This window comes from Elgaria multicarinata, chromosome 9, assembly GCF_023053635.1.
Source record: "Elgaria multicarinata webbii isolate HBS135686 ecotype San Diego chromosome 9, rElgMul1.1.pri, whole genome shotgun sequence".
Classification (NCBI taxonomy): Eukaryota; Metazoa; Chordata; class Lepidosauria; order Squamata; family Anguidae; genus Elgaria; species Elgaria multicarinata.
Genome location: NC_086179.1, coordinates 99,810,115 through 99,825,285, shown reverse-complemented (window position 1 = coordinate 99,825,285; position 15,171 = coordinate 99,810,115).

The window sequence follows — 15,171 nt, the reverse complement described above, 5'->3', positions numbered from 1 at the left end:
AATTTAATAGACATGAATGCCAAGTTCTACATTTAGGTAATAGTAACCAAATGCACAGTTACAAGATGGGGGACACTTGGCTCAGCAATACTACAAATGAGAAGGATCTTGGAATTGTTGTAGATCGCAAGCTGAATATGAGCCAACAGTGCGATATGGCTGCAAGAAAGGCAAATGCTATTTTGGGCTGCATTAATAGAAGTATAGCTTCCAAATCATGTGAGGTACTGGTTCCTCTCTATTCAGCCCTGGTTAGGCCTCATCTAGAGTATTGTGTCCAGTTCTGGGCTCCACAATTCAAGAAGGATGCAGACAAGCTGGAGCGTGTTCAGAAGAGGGCAACCAGGATGATCAGGGGTCTAGAAACAAAGCCCTATGAAGAGAGACTGAAAGAACTGGGCATGTTTAGCCTGGAGAAGAGAAGATTGAGGGGAGACATGATAACACTCTTTAAATACTTAAAAGGTTGTCACACAGAGGAGGGCCAGGATCCTCCCAGAGTGCAGGACACGGAATAACGGGCTCAAGTTAAAGGAAGCCAGAGTCCGGCTGGACATCAGGAAAAACTTCCTGACTGTTAGAGCAGTGCGACGGTGGAATCAGTTACCTAGGGAGGTTGTGGGCTCTCCCACACTAGAGGCATTCAAGAGGCAGCTGGACAACCATCTGTCAGGGATGCTTTAGGGTGGATTCCTGCATTGAGCAGGGGGTTGGACTGGATAGCCTTGTAGGCCCCTTCCAACTCTGCTATTCTATGATTCTATGACCGAGAGCGCTATCTATACCACCGTCGCCGGTAAGAACTGAAGGCAACGAGCAACAGCTCTCGGTACAGGGGGATGTTTCGGTACAGAGAGCACCAACCCAAACGTCGCACAACCGTGCGTCTCGATCACCGTCCCCAGATGAAGAATATCAGTCTGACTCACCCTCGATATCGTCCGTAGCTCCATCAACTCCATCCCCAGATGCAGCAGTGGGAAACCCAGAACCATCTTCGCCATCCGAACATATGGGAAGATTCTCGGAACACATACTTTCAGGACTGGAAACCCAACAGCCTGTAGAGAGAGCAAAAGATCCAGTATATGATGTTTTCACCTCAGACTCTAATGCGCCAGTGGCGATCCCCTTCCTCCCCACAATCCTAGAGACCACCCAACAATCGTGGAAAACACCATCCTCAACAGCACCATCATCTAAACGACTAGAATCGATGTACAGAATTCAAGAGAAGAATGCACAATTCCTGTTCCAACACCCCAAACCAAATTCTATTATAGTGGAATCGGCACAGGGAAAATCTCAAAGAATCCACTCAGCACCACTGGATAAAGAAGGGAGGAGGCTAGACTTTATCGCTAGGCGTATATACTCCTCGACCTCTCTTGGATTACGTGTCACAAACTATCAAGCCACGATGGTGTGATATCAACTGTTCCTGTGGGAGAAAATAGGCTCCCTGTGTGATTACCTCCCTGACAACAGAAGAGAGTTAGCGAGGGTGTTTCAGGCAGAGGCAACTGCAATTGCCAGACAAGAACTCAGCACGGCAAGACACCAGGCTGATTGCCATTCCAAAGCAATGATGGGTGCAATAGCCATACGAAGACATTCGTGGTTGAGATCAGCAGGTCTGAGCCAGGAAACAAGGACAAGAATACAAGACCTTCCTTTCAATGGAGAAGGCCTATTTAACTCCAAGACGGATGAAGCTATGGACACCATACATGAAGCTAGAACCACAGCTAAAAAGATGGGTTTCGCTACCCAACAAATTCAACCCTACAGACCGAGACGCTGGAATAGAAGTTATTACTCTCAACAACCACGATTCCAGACCGATTGACAACCTAGACAACAGCACCAGCTGCAGAGGAAGAGGCAATATCCCTTTCCGCCAAGATACCAACAGACACATCGACAACCGGATTACGGAAAAAAGCAGTGCCTTTGACTACCCAGCCAACTCATACGCACACACCCCACTCTTTTCCAACAGGCTACAACCCTTTATCCACGAGTGGGAAAAGATCACCACAGATGTGTGGGTCCTCAATATCGTACGGAATGGGTACAGAATAGAGTTCGAAACCCTTCCTCCTTTTTCGGGAATCAAAGTAACGGCCCCATCGGTACAACTCATGGAGGAAGTAGAATCCCTCTTGCTCAAAGGAGCCATCCAGAGAGTACCATTCTCAAGCATAAGAAAGGGATTCTACTCCCGATACTTTGCCATCCCCAAAAAGGATGGCGGCCTTCGCCCGATCTTGGACCTAAGAGGGGTCAACCGATATATCACCACCACAAGATTCAGGATGACCACCATAGCGTCCATCCTTCAATTACTGGACCGAAGCGACTGGTTCGCGGTAGTCGATCTAAAGGACGCGTATTTCCATGTGTCAATAGCGCAGTCCAGTCAAAAGTTCCTGCAGTTCATGATCGGAGATCAACCATTCCAATTTACAATCCTTCCATTTGGCCTTACTACAGCCCCGAGGGTATTCACCAAATGCATGTCAGTGGTGTGCACCCACCTAAGAAAACAGGGGATTCGTATTTTCCCTTACATAGACGACTGGCTCCTGGTATCCCATTCATACAACGAGCTTTGGGAAGAAGTGGTGATTACCCTGCAGGTACTGCAGGACCTAGGGTTGTGTGTGAATCTACAAAAATTCAAACTTCAGCCCAGCCAGAGGACGGAATCATCGGAGTTACCCTAGACTCCACACAAGCAAAAGCCTTTCTCCTTGCAAACAGAGCTAAGTCACTGGCCAGCCTAGCAAAATGCACCAAGATTCTTGGTACCGTATGGGCACACTCCATTCAGAAGCTTCTCGGACTCATGGCGGCTACCACAGCAGTGATCCAGCTTGCTCGGCTGCACATGCGCGTTCTACAGAACTGGTTTCTGATGTCCTTCGACCTGAGGAAGGATGCCAAAAGAACACTGTTAAGATTCCCACATTGGGTAAGCCTCTCCTTGAATTGGTGGTCCAACATAAACAATCTCGAGGCCAGTGTTCCTTTCACCCACTCCACTCCATCGAAGTTGGTAACGACGAATGCATCCCTAACAGGCTGGGGGGCACACTGTGGCCAACTTACCATACAGGGCACATGGACGAGACAGCAATGTTTAGAGCACATCAACATGCTGGAACTAAGAGCAGTGCAGAAGGCTCTGAAGGCTTTCGCCCTGACAATTCAAGGACACCATATCCACCTAGCCACGGACAATACCACAGTAGTATATTATCTAAACAAGCAGGGAGGGACAAGGTCCACCCCACTACTTAGGCTAACACTGCAAATATGGTATTGGTGCATCCAGCACAAGGTGTGGGTAACAGCAATTCACGTCGCAGGCAAGCAAAACACGCTTGCAGACACTTTAAGCAGAACATCCAGAATGTCCCACGAGTGGCAACTGAACCCAGAAGTGAAGAGAACCATTTTTCGCCAGTGGGGCTACCCACTATCGACCTGTTCGCGACAGAACACAATACCGTATGCAAGAGGTTTTGCAGCAGAGCAGGGACAGGGCGCGCATCCCTAGGCGATGCCTTTGCAAAGGTTTTGGAATGGGGAACTCTGCTACATATTCCCCCCAATCGTGCTACTCACCAAGGTGGTTTCCAAGATAAGAATAGACAGAACCAACTGCATTATTATTAGGGGTGTGCACGGACCCTCCGCTCCGCTTCTCTTCCAGATCTGCGATTTGCGGATCGGGCCACTTCGCTCCGCCCCCGCTCTGCCTATGTCCGCTCCACTCCACTGCGGAGCTCCGTATCCGGATCGGAGCTCCGTTTTCCCCCCATAGGCTTGCATTGAAAGCTAAAAAAGTATACAACTTTTTTCTGTTAATGTTAAAAACCTCTAGTTTGGCACCATGACACCTCACGGAGGTATACACATGCACACCAAGTTTCAAGCCAATCCCATCATCCCCTGATTTTTGGGGAATTTTTGAAAATTGGGCACCCCATTCACACCCCTTTCGATAGCTCCGTCAATTTGCACGTTAGAAACCTCAAACTCGGCACCATGATAGCTTATCCATGGATACACATGCATGCCAAGACTCAAGGCAATCCCATCATCCCCTGATTTTTGGCGGGGCTCTAACCTCTAACGCACCACCCATAACCCCAATTCACACCCCTTTCGATAGCTCCGTCAATTTTTATGTTAGAAACCTCAAAATCGCTACCATGATAGCTTATCCATGTGTCCACATGGACACCAAGTTTCAAGCCAATCCCATCATCCCCTGATTTTTGGGGAATTTTTGAAAATCACACCTTCAGGCATGGACTGTTCTTTGACATTTTGACAGATAAAAAAACTTGGAAGTGGCATGCCATCTAGATCCACATTAATGGCAAGCCTCAAGCCAATCCCATCATCCCCTGATTTTTGGGGAAGTTATGAAAATCGGACACTCCAGTATCTCAGGGATTTAAAGTTGCAATGCAGACAGCTCAATGGGGCCAGTTCAAAGGAAATCCCAACATGCCATGAGATAACCCTAAATCTTCTTCCACACACGAAAAATGGATTTTTGAACTTGATAAAGTCTAAGTGAGCACAGGAAGGACTTCTCCCTGAGTCAAAGCAAGACACACACAAACCATCCCTGCAAGGCGGGAAGGGGAGAAGGGATGGAAGGCAGGCAGACAGGCAGGCAGCATGCATTGTAGTGCCGCAAGGATGGCTTGAGCACTAACGCATAGCAAACCAACCCGTAAGCGGGCGCAAGGAGGAAGTGAGGCAAAGATGGCTGGTTGTTTCTTTCTAAGCCAGCAGTTATGCATTGAGGGGCACAGAGGAAGACAACTGGGAGCAAGCGTGCTGGAGGGTGCTGGGCACGAACCGCAAAGCCCATCTCCCAGGCACCAGGCGGGCAGAGAGGCAGGCAGAGCAGGTGAGGAGTCAGTCCTGGCAGATGCCCCACCACAGCAGCACCCCGGGGGAGGCGGGCAGGCAGGCAGGCAGGCAGCGGGCATTTCTTGGGGCACAAGGAAGTGAGGCAAGGATGGGTGGTTTCTAAGCCAGCACTGCAGTTAGTCATGCATTGCAAACGCAAACCATCCCAGCGAGTCGGTCACCGAGGAGGAGGACAGGCTAGCAGAGGGGCAGGCAGAGACATGTCATACATCTAGTATTGGGGAGGAGTCAGTCCCAGCAGATGCCCCACCACAGTAGCACCCTGGGTGGGGGAAAGCAGGCAGGCGGGCGGGCGGGCATGGGTTGGCGGGCCCAGAAAAGCTGGTACCTTGCACAAGTAAGCCATATATCTGCGGGGGAGTCAGTCCCAGCAGATCCAGCTACCTCACAAGGACAGCTCCCAGGCAGGCGGGCATGGGCAGGTAGGTTATAGCTTATTGAAGCAGTGACTGTGAGGATAATTGAAGCTACCCAATATTACAACACTTCCTCATTTGGAGGCCTCCCTGATTTCATTCTCCATCTCAAGGGCACTCTGAGCATTTTGGTCTGGAGGATGATAGCACGTTCCTAGCACTACATTTATTTTGGGGCTCTGCATTGTCACCCACACCACTTTTGTGGAAGAGTCTTCCCCATTTAGGTGCTCTAATCTGCTAGACACAATGCCCTTTCTGACAAAAAGCTTCATCCCACGTACCTGCTTCCCTCGGATTATCCCTGTAGCGCTAAGCTTTCACGGTTGTTGTTGTTTTTGCTACCAGGCGACAGCGATCCTTTGCATACCGGGAAGTGAGTTTAAGGGGGGAAATGTAAAAAAATCATAAAAAATCAACAGATGACCCAATTCAATTCAAATTTGGTATGCTTAAAGCTCTCCCTAATATCTATTACTGTGCCAATTTTGGTGTCTTTATCTTTAAAGCTTACGCAGATGTAAGCATTTCTTTAACATCCTGTTCCTGTGCCCCAGCAGCGGCTCAGAAGATATGCTCAAAATGTAGGGGCTAAGTATGGCAAATCTCTTTGCTTTATTGCATAATTAAGGCAGGATGTGTGGGAGTACTTCACAATCAAAGCAGATTATAAGGTGGAAAACTTCTGAGTCCTTTGCATGAAATTCACAGTGATTGCACAATATAACGCTGGTGTGATAAAGCTCGTAGAGAGCAACACTGCTCCCAGTACGCTCTTCCCTGTGCTTCCTGTAGAGTTTGTATCCAGGGATGACCATATCCCACTGGTTCTCTCCATTCCACCAGATTTCTGTAAGGCCCACTATTTCCAGGTTCTTCTTTGGAACCAAGCACTCCAATTCTCCCATTTTGGCTTGGCGGCTTCTAGCATTTGCATAGAAACACCTATACACAGTGTCCCTCCCCAGATGTCTCTGCTGTGTCCCCTTTTTTCCTGTTGCACTTTAGCCTCTTTGATTGGCTGTCATGTTCCATCCTGCACTCATGGCCTATTTGCTCCCCTTCTACTTTGGGACAACCAAAAACATGTTCAGATTCATCTCCTTCAGGTTTAGTTAAAAAGCTGAATTCTGGGGAAATGGAGACAGGAGCTGGGAAGCATCCGGCTCAGGTTAAATCATTAGCTTCAGCTATGGACTGTGGACCCACTCACAAGCTTTTATAGCAGCAGGCTGAGCAAGATATTTAACCCCAACTTAAAACAAATAGTTTAGGTGGGGGAAAAACAGTTTTAGGGCAGGGCAGGGCAGGGCAGGGCAGGGCTTCAGGAGAGAGAGAGAGAGAGAGAGAAAGCAGTTTAGAAAAAAGCAATCACTGTAGTAGTCAGGTGACACAGCAGCCTGAGCAAATACAGTAGAATGTCGAAAGAAGAAATAAATACATTTCTGAATAGTCCCAAACTCAGCTCAAAAGCCACAAATCCGCCCCCTCCTTTCCACTCTGACCAGGGCAATCCTATGAATGTTTAGGCAGAGGAAAAAGTCCTACAATTTCCAGCATGCCCCAACTCCTTTTTTCTGTCACAACATGCATAGGCTTGCACCCTTAAATGTTTTTAGTTAAATTGACACTTCCTTCCTTCCTTGTCTCTTTCCTGTCTCTGCAAGATGTATCCCATTCCTCCATTCTTATGCTGTTAATCTATTTCTCATTCCTCTTATGCCTTTGTATCTGAAATTTAATCAATATTAATAGGAAGATACTTGGAAGTTGTTTGTTAATGGAAGAAAATCTACAAGATAAATTGAATATATCAGAATATTATATTGGGACATTAGTAGTTCTAGTTTTTAGTTGTTTTCATTCTTAATCATTCTAAAAGATATTTGCTTGGTTTAAAATAATATTACATAATATGTGGAATGAGCTCTCTTGAGTAATTAATATTATTAATGAATGGTTTGGCATGAATAAAAGGAAAGTAAGAATAAGTCCGGTCGACCACCTGTGTGCTTGACCCTTGCCCCTCGTGGCTCATTACATCAAATAAGGAGGGGATCGCCGGCTGGGTCCAGGAGGTTGTAAATGCCTCCTTGAGAGAGGGAGTGGTGCCGGCCTCTTTAAAAGAGGCGGTAATTAGACCACTCCTGAAGAAGCCTAATCTGGACCCGGAAGATGTAAACAACTACAGGCCGGTGGCTAATATCCCTTTCCTGGGCAAGGTGCTTGAGCGGGTGGTTGCAGGACAACTCCAGGCACTCTTGAATGAAACGGATTATCTAGATCCATTTCAATCGGGTTTCAGGCCTGGTTTTGGAACAGAAACTGCCTTGGTCGCCCTGTGGGATGACCTCTGTCGGGAGAGAGACAGGGGGAGTGCGACCCTGTTGGTTCTCCTGGACCTCTCAGCGGCCTTCGATACCATCGACCATGGTATCCTTCTGGATAGGTTGTCTGAACTGGGAGTTGGAGGTACTGCGTTGCAGTGGTTCCGCTCCTACTTGGATGGCCGATTCCAGAAGGTGGTGCTGGGGGATTATTGCTCTGTGCCGTGGCTCCTAAGCCATGGGGTTCCGCAGGGCTCTATTTTATCCCCTATGCTGTTTAACATATACATGAAGCCGCTGGGGGAGGTTATCCGGAGATGTGGACTGAGGTGTCATCAATATGCGGACGACACCCAGCTCTACCTTTCCTTTTCATCAAACCCAGGTGAGGCAGTGACTGTTCTGAACCAGTGCCTGGGCACGGTAATGGACTGGATGAGGGCTAACAAACTGAGACTCAATCCAGACAAGACGGAGGTACTGTTAGCGGGTGGTTCATTTGTCCGGCGAGGTGATGTTTGCCCTGTCCTGGACGGGGTTGCACTCTCCCTAAAGGATCGGGTCCGTAGTTTGGGGGTGCTCTTCGATCCAGAACTGTCACTTGAGGCACAGGTGAACTCAGTGGCAAAGAGCACCTTTTATCAGCTTAGGCTGATATACCAACTGCGCCCTTATCTGGACAGTGATAGCCTAGCTACAGTTATCCATGCTCTGATAACCTCTCGTTTGGATTACTGCAATGCGTTATACGTGGGGCTGCCTTTGAAAACGGTCCGGAAGCTTCAGCTGGTACAAAACAGGGCAGCCCGTTTACTAACAGGGACTGGCTGGCGAGATCACATTACGCCAGTCCTTTTACAACTTCATTGGCTGCCAGTCCAGGTCCGGGCCCGATTCAAAGTGCTGGTATTGACATTTAAAGCCCTAAACGGTTTGGGGCCAGGTTATTTGAAGGAACGCCTCCTCCCATATGTACCTACCCGGACCTTAAGATCATCTACAGGGGCCCTTCTCCGTGAGCCCCTGCCAAAGGAGGTGAGGCAGGTGGCTACTAGGAGGAGGGCTTTCTCCGCTGTGGCACCCCGGTTGTGGAATGAGCTCCCCAGAGAGGTCCGCCTGGCGCCTACACTGTACTCCTTTCGTCGCCAGCTGAAGACCTTTTTATTCACTCAGTATTTTAACACTTAATTTTAACTTAAATTTAAATTATACTGTTTTAACTCTGTATTTTAACCTTATATCAATTTTGCTGCATGGTTTTATCCTGGTTGTGCTTTTTATATTGTATTTTGTATTTGTATTTTTAACTTGTTGGTTGTTTTATGATGATTTTAATTTTTGTGAACCGCCCAGAGAGCTTCGGCTATTGGGCGGTATAAAAATGTAATAAATAAATAAATAAATAAATAAAAAAAAGGATATTGCAGACTTAAAAATTAAAAATAAAATAACTAAATAACTAAAGAAAAAATCAATGGACAGTATAGATATTGAAAAACCTTTCACAATAGTGCAGATGCAAAAATTGCTTATTGTTGAGTTCTAAATATTTGAAAATAAAATATAAATATTTAAGAAGGAAATAATAAGGGACAAGTACACTGGGAAAGCACTCCTAGAGCTCACGCTCTGATCTACCTCATGCAGGGTTCCAGTTTATGCGGTCCTGCTCTTTCTTTCTTCCATGAACAACTGTCTGAACAGGGCTACATTGTGTTGAAGGTCTGAAAAGCTTGAAAATCATTCCACTAGTCCGTTCTCTGGTCTCAATCATGGTTGGCACAATTCTTTCAGGCTCTACCTATTACACACTACTTGCCCTGGTTCTGTCTTCTGTCACATCCAGAGAGCCAACATCTTTGAATATGTTTCCCCCTTCCTTTAACCATAGCAATGGAGGAGGGGAGCATAATTGCGCTGCAAAGCACAGGGAGGGTTTTCCTCTTTCCTCTCCATGTGGTAGGTCTGCCTCCAAGCTACCATTAACCCTCAGAGGGAAGCTTCCATCACTGGAAGCTAATTGCATGGGGTGGGGTAGGAGAGGTGTTCAGCAGGAGCACAGCTGGTTTATTGTAAGGGGAATATTGTTTAAATACAGAGTGTTTAAGCTGAATGACCTGTAGGGTGACCATATTTTGGAAACCAAAAAGGAGGACAACATGGTCAGTCCCCAAGGGAGCGTGACCACCCAAACATAGTCTTGGTCACATATCTGATTTTACAGCACACAATAAACACAAATCTGTTCTACATAACATCTTAATGTTTAAATCACTTGAATAAAGAACAAGTGAGACATTCAACATATGTATCTGAAATTAACCACTCATTCCTACTTTTGTAGCTTTTGCTGTACTTTGAAGCTTTTGCTGTACTCTGTGTGATACATTCTCCCCTTCCCACAAATATCTTTTCTGACTGTATCCTCACTCCACTGCAAGCCGCCACTGCTGCTGTTAACAGGGCTAACTGGCTGGCTAGCCTTTTTATTTTTAAATTTTATTTATTTATTTATTTATTTATTACATTTTTATACCGCCCAATAGCCGAAGCTCTCTGGGCGGTTCACAAAAATTAAAACCACAGTAAAACACCCAACAGGTTAAAACACAATTACGAAATACAGTATAAAAAGCGCAACCAAGATAAAACCACACAGCAAAGTTGTTATAAGATTAAAATACAGAGTTAAAACAGTAAAATTTAAATTTAAGTTAAAATTAAGTGTTAAAATACTGAGTGAATAAAAAGGTCTTCAGCTGGCGACGAAAGCAGTACAGTGTAGGCGCCAGGCGGACCTCTCTGGGGAGCTCGTTCCACAACCGGGGTGCCACAGTGGAGAATTTCATTTTTTTTAACTTGTGTATGATTATCACAGCTACTCTAACATTAGGGTGGGTGTTGCGTGGGGGGGTGTAGATTCTACTTCACCCAGTCTCAGTTTATTGGCCCTCATCCAGCCCATTACTCATCCAGCCTCTTTCTGCCTTAAGCCAGCAAGCCAACATCTCTAGCCTCCAACAGTCCAGCCAGGCTGTGCCCTTACACCCTGTGGCTGGCGGTAAGGTGACAGCTTAAAACTTGGTCGCATCTGATGACTCTTGTTTTTTTTTAAATAAAAAATAAAAAAAATCCACTGCCAGCATCAACACTGGACTTTAAGGCTATAGCCAGCTTCTCAGGACTCAGCTACAGCCATCTCTGAGTTGTGTCTTCAGTCTAACTCTGCCAGCCAGCCAAAGCCACAAATCTATCTATTTTTCTCTGACATGCACTTCAAATGTTCTGCATTGCATGCCAGTAGTGCAGACAGAGTCTATCTCACAAATGAACTAAGTGAAGTGGAAGGGAAGGGGTAGCGAAGTAAAGCAATGACATACCAGCAACAGCACCTGCAAAGATGAGAGCCTCTTTCTCTACTGGCACCTCACTGTTGGTCATGAGAGTTTTTCTCTAAGGATGACCCTTCATCACCCATGATGTGGAACTTTGAGAAAAAGGCCCCTGTTTTGCCCTGCGGGCTGCTTTGATTCCCCACATTTTGATTTGTGTACGCTTCACCTCTATTGAGCTCCAGGTACCCAACTGCCCACCAAATCTGCAACAGGAAAAGTTCCTGCTCGCCCAGCACTTCTTAGCTAAAAACTGTAGATCCCCTTGATTCCAAGGGCTGAAACTGCTCAGGGTGCAAGACCCCAAAAAGGAGGTTTGAGAACCTGATTTTGAAGGATATGGCTCCAGCAGTTTATAAAAATAATAATTTTAAAACCTCAAACTTTTTTTAAAAAATCCTAAAAATCAACAGATGAACAGATCTGCTTCAAACTTGGTATGGCTGAAGTCCTCCTTAAGAGCTATTATGGAGCCAAGTTTCATTTCTTTACCTTTAAAACCTCAAACTTAAAAATAACTCAAAAATCAACGGATGAATGGATGTGTTTCAAATTTGGCTAAAGCCCTACCTAAGAGCTATCATGGTGCCAAGTGAGCTCCCCGTCATGCTTGCAAATACCTCCCTAAGAAGAACATAGGATTTTAAAATTATTTTATTTGAATCGTAAAAGTGCAACCAGTGTGCATGCAAGTCAAGGGAGCATGAGGCTTCTGCATGGACGAGGTTTGAGGGGGCATTTTAAGTAGACTGGCCTTCATGACAACCTGAGTGGTACAGGGATTTTTGACTGGGAATGCAAACCATCTTCAGCTTCATCTCTGGCCTGGAATATTAATAATGGACTACCGTAAACTATCATCTTTCTCTTAGCACAACCCTCCAACCTGCAACAGGAATATAACAATGTACTACAATGCAGGGTTGTTGCATACTACTCTTATACCAACCTGAAATATTGTACTAAAATTAGAGCTTCACAAAAATGGCTTCTCTAAATTTTCCATACCATATTGGGGGGGGGGGGGTCCACAAAATTTCTCCAAGTGGAAGAGAAATTCTCTAACAGTATCCCAGGCTTACAGCTCACCATTAGTAGGGATAATAGCACAGCATCTTCCTTGTTCTTACCATTAAGCAGAGTGAGGTGGCCCTCTCATGCAGCAGATGCTGAGTGGGAGGGAATGGGCAGAGCTGTGGGTGTCACGTGGCCTGCCCTGCACTTCCTAAGCTAGCCTGCTGACCTTAGGTGAAAGGAGAATTTCTAGAGCTGGTGTGGATCAGGAAGTTGTAGTAGTGCTTCTTGGCTGGGTAGATGGCAGAGAAGGACAAGAACATTAATTTACAGTGGATGATGGACAATTATTTTTTTCCTCCAGTGACATTCAGTTACATGAGAACATGAGTGCAAATATTTAATATATCCATCCAATTCACTCATTGAATTGGATGGATATATTATAGGTGGAGATCTGAACACAAACTTTACTCCAAAATGGTTAAGGTATTTCCACGACAACCAGAAAGTTTCAATTTTGTATACACCCAAGACATCATGATTATAAGAAAAGTCCTAAAAGTCATTTTTTTTTCATCTGGGAGTCAAACTTGGGGCATAACATTTTTTCATAATAGAGGCCAACATTCCAGCACAATGGCATATATGGGAAATTTCTCTTGCTTCAGAACAACACTGTGAGCTAAGTTAGATTAAGGAAATGTGACTGACTCAGGATTACTTGGAGGACCAAACTACACATTACATGGCTGAGGACCAAACATTACATGGGAGATCCATGATATCCCAAAATATTTGTTTTTGATCAGTTCCAGTTATTGTGGCCTGATAATGTGGACAAGGTGCTTGCAGCAATGTGACAAACCGCTTGCCCTCTTGATCCCTGTCCCTCCTGGCTTATAAAAGCAAGCCGAGGGGGGTTCACTGGGTGGGTCCAGGGGGTGATAAATGGTCCCTGCTGTCCTTAAGGAGGCAGTAGTGCAACCACTCCTAAGAATCCCACCCGGGACCCAATGATATTAGACAACTACTGCCCAGTCGCAAACACCCCCTTTTTAGGGAAGGTACTTGAGAGGTTTTTGGTGGAGCAACTGCAGGCACTCTTGGAGGATACTGATTATCTGGACCCATTCCAGTCTGGGTTCTGATCTGGTTATGGTACTGAATCAGCCTTGGTCACCCTGATGGATAACCATTATCAAGAGAAGGACAGGGGGAATACAACCCTGTTAATCCTGCTCGATCTCTCATCGGCTTTTGATACCATCGACCATGGTATCCTCCTGGATTGACTCCGTGGGATGGGCATCGGAGGCACTGTGTTACAGTGGTTCCAGTCCTACCTACGGGGTCGTTTTCAGAGAGTAGCATTGGGTGACCACTCCTCTGCCCCTTGGCAATTGAGCTATGGAGTGCCGCAGGGCACCATCTTGTCCCCAATGTTATTTAACATCTAGATGAAGCCATTGGGAGCGATCATTAGGGGATTTGGAGCTAAATGCCATCAATACGCGGATGACACGCAGCTCTATCTCCCTGTGACAACTGAATCAGGTGAGGCTATGCAGGTCCTGGACCAATGCCTAGACTCAGTAATGGGCTGGATGAGGGCCAATAAACTGAAACTGAATCCTGGCAAAAAAGAAGCCCTGTGGGTGAGTGGTTCCTGAGTCTGGGAGACAGGCTCATTGCCTGTTCTGGATGGGGTTGCACTCCCTCTGAAAGATCAGGTTCATAGTTTGGGGGTACTCTTAGACCCATCTCTGTCGCTGGAAGCACAAGTGGCCATGGCAGCTCGGAGTGCCTTTTACCAGCTTTGGCTGATTCGCCAACTATGGCCTCTCCTGGACAGGGATAGCTTGGCCATGGTGCTACAAGCATTGGTAACCTCAAGACTGGATTAATCTGCTCTATGTGGGGCTGCCCTTGAAGCTGCTCCGGAAGCTGGAGATAGTGCAGAATGCTGCAGCTCGGCTGTTGTCTGGAGTTGCCCCTTTCCAGCATGTAACTCCTCTGCTGAGGGAACTGCACTGGCTGCCTATTCGCTACCGGGCCAGGTTCACGGTTCTTGTACTTGTGTACAAAGCCCTAAAATACTTGGGACCAGGATACCTGAGAGAGTGCCTTCTCCCTTACCAACCTGCCTGGTCACTGAGGTCACCCGAGGGTCTGCTCCTGGTGGTTCCACATAGACCCATCCTCTGATTGGAGTCCACAAGGGGAAGAGCCTTCAGCGTGGTGGCTCCCCTCCTGTGGAATTCCCTGCCTCTGGAGGTCAAGCAGGCACCAACTTTGTACTCCTTTTGGTGCCTCCTGAAGACATCATTAGTCCAGGAAGCCTTTCCTTAATGTCCAGCCATGAGTCACTGTATTTGCTTCTTTTAAAATCTGTTTTAAGTGTTTTATTCTTTTTTTATTTTCATTTTATCTTATACACCGCTCCGAAATTTTTAATGGGGAGTGGTATATAAATATTGGACGGAGAAAACGTGGAGGCAGTAACAGACTTTGTATTTCTGGGCGCAAAGATTCCTGCAGACGCTGACTGCAGCCAGGAAATCAGAAGACGTTTACTTCTTGGGAGGAGAGCAATGACAAATCTTGATAAAATAGTTAAGAGCAGAGACACCACACTGACAACAAAGGTCCGCATAGTTAAAGCAATGGTATTCCCTGTAGTAACCTATGGCTGCGAGAGCTGGACCATAAGGAAAGCTGAGTGAAGGAAGATAGATGCTTTTGAACTGTGGTGTTGGAGGAAAATTCTGAGAGTGCCTTGGACTGCAAGATCAAACCAGTCCATACTCCAGGAAATAAAGCCAGACTGCTCACTTGAGGGAATGGTATTAAAGGCAAAACTGAAGTACTTTGGCCACATAGTGAGAAGACAGGATACCCTGGAGAAGAGGCTGATGCTAGGGAAAGTGGAAGGCAAAAGGAAGAGGGGCCGACCAAGGGCAAGATGGATGGATGATATTCTGGAGGTGACAGACTTGACCTTGGGGGAGTTGGGGGTGGCGACAGCTGACAGAAAGCTCTGGCGTGGGCTGGTCCATGAAG